Genomic DNA, 6314 nt, shown 5'->3' with positions numbered 1-6314 from the left:
TGAGAAACGAGTAGTTAAATAAATTTGTTAGGAGCTACTCGCTACTCAAGATTACCTTAAAATTCAGTCAAGTCCCTTTTCACATGCTAAAGCTTGGATTTAGGACCTCAGGTTTAGGCTTCTGAGTTTGAAAGTTTTGACATTTGTTTTGGGCAAGAAAGATGCTGTCTTGAGCCCCTGTCATTGCACTGTAAGACTTTCCTCTCGCATCCCAGGACCTGTCCAGGTTTGGGTTTCACAGCAAGACCCAGTGTCCTCCTGTCGGCTCTTCCTGTAGGTGCTGAAGCAGCTTTGACTCTCCATAAAGTGGACAGCAACTTGGCCGAGGAGCTACATCGAGCGTATCTTAATTTCATTTGAATTAGCACTTCATTGGTAATTAGTGGCTGCTGCAGTAAGTTCAACAGTCACCATTTGCAGCAGTCACCATTTGCACAGTCAGCTTTCTTGCAGTCCTCCACACATCCGTTGCCATACTTGCTGCTGTACCAACAGCAGAAAGAGGCCATTTTCACAGGAGAGCTGCCTCTGCCTGTGTCCCGCATGAGGGCTGCTCTCTCCATCACCAGCCTCTACAGTTTTAACCTTCAAAATCTTTGTCCGCCTGTTTGGTGCCTTGAGTCCAGGCCGGCGTGTGCAGACGTGCAGCTTGTGGGAAGCCATACCTCCATAGCAAACAACAGGGCTGCTCTGCGAGGTGAGATGTGCTAAAGCTCGCACAGCAAAGGCTGGAAAACATGCAGAGGTACCCACTGCCTCAGGCAGCTCGTGCAGCCTCTTTTCTTCCTCGTTGCTGTTACTGTCATTTTTTATGAAAGCAAAAAACGCTAGGACTGGAACTTCCTCCTGTGGGGCTCCTGGACAAGCCCTCCACTCAAACACCCCCACGGCACCCTGGGGCACCAGCCTCTTCCTTGCAACATGATGTCCACGCCCCCCACCCAAGACATGTACACAGGCGGCATGTCACACACATGCGTGCATTCATCAGGAAACAAAACCATTAGCTGTTGCTGTCCCTATCATGAGATCCCAGCATGCCTACAGGGATGAAGAGATTTTGGCTTTCATTGAAACTAGCTGCTGTGGCAAAAAGGGCACTTGTGACCCCCAGGAAAGGAGAAGCATATATACAGTGGTGTTGTGACTACTGCCACTAAATGGGCTGTATCAAATGTGTGCAGTGCTGCCAACGAGAAGATACCTTCCTCGCTGGTTGGAGTGTTTTCAGTCCCTGCTCAGACAGCGGCCGCCATACCTTAATAGCCTTTGTCTTCTCTGAGCGTGCAACGCAGGCTTACCAGATCTCCTAACAGGGCACTGTGGTTTTACCAGCCCATTACTGCAATGGGACAGGTTCCCGGAAGAAAAGTTCAGCCACAACGAACACAAAGATATTGACCCTGGTCCAGGGACACCTGGGGCAATGCCAACCTCTCAGTGTGGCTGCTCCTACAGGCTTACATTCGCAACACATATAATTCAAGTTCCCTTTGCATGTCCCCACACATTTGCCACCACCTGAACTCTGTTCCCAGTTTGCTACCCACTCTTGGAGGGCCCTCTGCCGCCTTCTCTGCCTGCAACCCCTTCTGCCCAGGATGTCCAGCCCGTGCCCTGCCACCATCTCTTGGCTCTCCCACCTGAGTTGCGAGGACGCAGCGGGGCTAGTGCAGACCCTGGGTCAGGTGGCCCTAGGGAGACGTGTGCCCTCCTGGCACAGGCACCATGTGGCACGACTGGCTACCGCCATCCAGACAGGGCACGAGCTCCCGCAGAGAGCCCGTCTCCCCTGGGAGCTGCGGCGCTGCCAATGTCACCTTACCCCTCGTTTCTTTTTCCACGTCATTAACTGTTAAACAGGGAGAGAAAGCAGGAGCGAGTCCTGCCACCCTGAGACCAGCAGAACGTCAAAAAGCGTTTGCTACATATTGCCAATCCTCTGCTAAAGCGAGCGTAGGGGATATCTTTGCCAAAAATTAGCAAGAAGAAGGGCGAGAGTACTGCTACAGAAAAAACCCTCCCTAGCCCTTTCTGGCTTTCTGGTGTGAATCGGGCTTTGGCAGCAAGTCCCTACTGACTGTGCCTGACTGGGCCCCAGTGTGACCGTCCCCTGCCTGCTGGTGGCTGCCCGGAGGTGGCAGGGCAGCGGGCATTGCTGGTGGGACTGGGGTGTCCGAATGGGAGAGCAGCTGCTGCCAGAGGGAGCTTGGAGACAGGCACGGGCAGCCCGTCAGAGCCGCACGGTCAATAGCTTGGCTCCATCTCAAGGTTTTCAGTGGACTGCAGTGAAGTCTCAAGGTACTTTTGCTGCTTCAACCTTCATCAAAAATTGGATTTTCCACCTTCTTGAAACCCGCTTGAGAACACGGGTTTTTCCCTGCAGTAGTGGATGGCTCTCTCCCCCCATGCCCCCACTGTTCTCAGTGCAGAACAGTTTCCAGTTTAATGTCCTGAGTGGGAATTTCCAGCCACAACTTGGCTGCACTTTAGTGCAGCGAGCGAGCAGGCTGACTTGCAGCCACATGATTCGCTTTTGACATTGAACTGTTTGTTCTTTTTACATCCTGGACACTTCTACCGTGCCTAAACATCGCTCATAAAACAGAAGGGCTTGAAAACATAACCTCCAAAAAGCTGCAGAGCTCTTTGGCTTGCACTCCTCAACAATTAGATCCTTTTCAACGCTGTTAATCTTTGTTTCTAAGGGTCTCTGTATCCCAAACGCACCGTGCTGTTGTATTCTGGTCACACGGCTCATTTAGATGCGTGAGGGTGCGCTGTGCTGCACCCAGCTCCTTTCCTCCGGGCACCAGCAGCCTCTGATACAATCACGTTGATCAAAAAAAGGTGAACCCAGGGGCATACCCAGCTATCAGCCCTACCTGACCTGCAAGGACTGATGATGTGGACTTTAGAAAGTCCTAGGCAGACCTTTCAGCAGCTCCCTTTGGTTTTAAGGCTGTCAAAGGATGCGGGCACACCTGCAGGATGTGTAGAGGAGCAGAGCAGGAGAAGCTGGGCTTTGCCATCTGCTTCAGTGATGCTTTATTCCCTTCTTTGAAGGCCAGCCAACATGCTGGGTTAATGCTGAGGGAGACAGTGCCACCTCAGCTCCACCTCCTCCCTGCACCTTTGGGATGGTGTGACCTCCCGGAGGCACCAGGAGGAAGCAGGCTCCATGCCCTCCAGTGCGAGAGCTGCAATCACAAGGAACTACCCAGCCATTGGAAATAAACTGTTTTGGAAGTTTTGCTTTTGCAGTGGGCAAGAATCAGACATTGCCTCCCGAAATGAGCAAGGCACAATTCTTCTGGCACTATTCCGGGCTTAAATAAAGATGAGTTATAACACCAAGCTTTGCGGAAAACATTGAGAAAAATGCTGATCAGGAAGTTTTGTGTAACTTCTTGGCAAAACTCAAGAAGGAAAGGATAGTTTAATTTTGATAGATTTATGGTTGCCTATAAGAAGGGGAAAGGCTTGATGTGGCTGTGGTTCAAATAACTAATTTTCAGTGAATTGTTTCTGCATCCTATATTTTATCTGATTGATCCCTATACGTACCTTGAGTCCTTCAGGCAGAGTCTGTCCTCTCAGACACGATGCCAGATTCCAGTGCGAATATTCAGGAGGGAGAAAGAATACGATATAAATCCAAACTGAATTGAATTTCTGCTTCAGCGTAGCCTCCCATCAAGACCGCAATGGCAGCAATTGCCAAAGTCCTTGTGTTACCCACACTACAGCCTGCAGCCAGTCTGAAGGCAACAGCCACTTCTCCCTTCTTGTCTTTAAGCACTCCGCTGCCAGCATTAAAGGTCCTACAGCTGTAACGTTGTATAACATGCTTATTTTGTTATTAGTTTTGAGCCACTGCTTAAAAAAGCCTGACTGGTAGACCAACAAATCCCTAAAGATCTCTACTATATTTTTGAACTTTTATATTGATATGCATGTTTGTTCTCATTGGAAAGAAAATTGTTCTCGTTACTGCCTACGTTCAGTAAAAGATTAAATAAGCCATTATAAATGAACTTTAATTTCCCCATTTATAAATCAATCGGTAAACTTCCATTCATTCTCGCTCATTCTGGTGTTTTCAAACAGGTTGTTCTTTTTCTGCCTTTGCAAGCTAGTTACCATTATAACTAGTGTTATTGGGAATTAGCTTACAGTGTAGAGGAACAAAGACTTATCTTGCCGCTGCCACTTGTTAAATGCAACAGAAAGAACCAATCACTAAAATAAAGCCAACGAATGAATTACTCAACTGCCACAGCAGGCTACTGGGTATGACCTGAGAAAGTTATGGCCTCTCAGCTTACTTTCAAAACCTGAAGTGTCCAGCAAATCACAAGTCAGCTAGAAGTTGACAGAACACTGTCAGTAATGCTAGACGCCAGCTGGTGAAGTGTGGGTGAAGCACAGGACCTATTACTACAAATAAAACAAAAATACTTTAGAATGCATTTTAAAATTAATGTGCTTGACCCAGTTACCCCATCTTTTTTTTTGGTGTGCTCTTTGAAACAAATGGATTAAAATCTGATCCTGAGGCAGGAGGCCGTGACTCTGAGAATAACAACCTGCCAGAGACAGTGAATATCTCAACACGAGATATTGACTGTCAGCCATGAGCACTTCTCTGCTTGAAATGAAAATCACACTAAGACAAGTTGCTTTAAGCAGGGCATGTGAAATTCCATGTAACTCTGTGGCATACGTGTTTCTTTGGCTATGTAAGAGGTAGCTGAATTCATCCCGGTTATTCTGGCCGATCTCTAATCCAGATGGCCATCAAAGGCTGGCTTTACGATTCTACTTTCCCTGGGAATAAGCCATTAGTGGTTACCCAATTCACCTCCAGAGGGTGGTGAGCACTTTTAGAGTTGCTTTGACCCTGCAGCCAAGCCATGGAGGAAAGCCCACATTTGGGGATTTCCACGCTCAGCCTGAAAGCGAGAGAAAAGCACGTCCATGAACAAAGGCCTCGACAAGCACCAGCTCCATGAGATGCCTCGATGTGTGGTTTAATAGTTGACTATTTGCTAGTGACACAGAAACCTCAGGACTATTACCCAGTTGGCACATATTTTTCAACCTACTGAGGGGGGGGAAGAGGGGAAAGGACAAAAAAGAAAACAAAGCTAAAAGGATCCCAGGAAATCATTTACCAGCCCTCCTCCAGAGTTAAACCCAGTACGTGTATTTAGTTCCTGATACGTGTCTAATCTGCTCTACACAGCCAGAAGTCAAGAAATTTTGATGGACTTCTCAGGTAACCTGCTCCACTACTTCACTAGTTTTACCATTGGAAAGCTTTTCCCTTTGCCTAACTTTGCTGTAAGGTGAGACGTCTTTCTTGTCATATCCACCCCCAGACAGAATAAACTATTCATTCCTCTTTCCAAAAGTCTTTTTCATCGACAAAGTTTAATTTAAGAGGGATTTCAGGAAAGGGTTTCTCAACAGATCAGGTACTTTTTCTGGCAAGTGTACATTTTATGCACTCAAATACAATTATATATTACTTGAAGTAACATTTACCCACTTTAGATTTTTAAGAAATCAATTCCTTATACAGGCAATATAAATTAGTTCAAAGTTAGCCTCAGTCCAACTGTTATTTATCAGTTTTCCACAGTATGCCCAAGTCAGTTTACCCGAGGGAAATATTCTTTCAGCTGTTACCTCGGGAGTAGATATGAATGTAGTATTTATAGACTTTATTGAGTAACCAAGAAAATGAGCTTTTACAGATAGATAGAAAATTACACCATTTCTGAAATCCATACTCCCATTGCATGTAAACACATACTCCTCAGTCTCTCACTACATAATACCCTGCACACCAACACAGCGTCCAACATCGTGTCAAGTCTGTAAGCTCTAATAAGCAGTAAAATCACCTGAACTCTACACTGTTTTTCCAGAGAAAGTGGTTGAAATAAACTAAGACAATTGTTTTTTGAAATCAGAAGGAAGTTAGGTATTTCAGAGCTCCTACAGACCGTCACATAAAATGTGTTTGTATCTTACTGTGTTTCTGTATGGGTACACTTATAACCAAAATATTTATCATCAGCTCTTTAATGATCTAATGTATTTATAGCAGCTCTTCCAACGTATCACATTCAAGATGTGACTATTTTGATTTTAAGGCTATCATAAAACATTTGGTATGCTGTTAAAGAGAAGCATTATGCTATTGCTGAAAGGGTCTCTTCATCATCCTTAATAAACAAAGTTTAATTATAGTAGACTTACCTAATGTGCAGAAATAACGTATAGGGGCTGTAAAATATTTTAAG

This window comes from Larus michahellis, chromosome 3 (assembly GCF_964199755.1).
Source record: "Larus michahellis chromosome 3, bLarMic1.1, whole genome shotgun sequence".
NCBI classification, from domain to species: domain Eukaryota; kingdom Metazoa; phylum Chordata; class Aves; order Charadriiformes; family Laridae; genus Larus; species Larus michahellis.
This window is presented reverse-complemented; position numbering follows the sequence as displayed.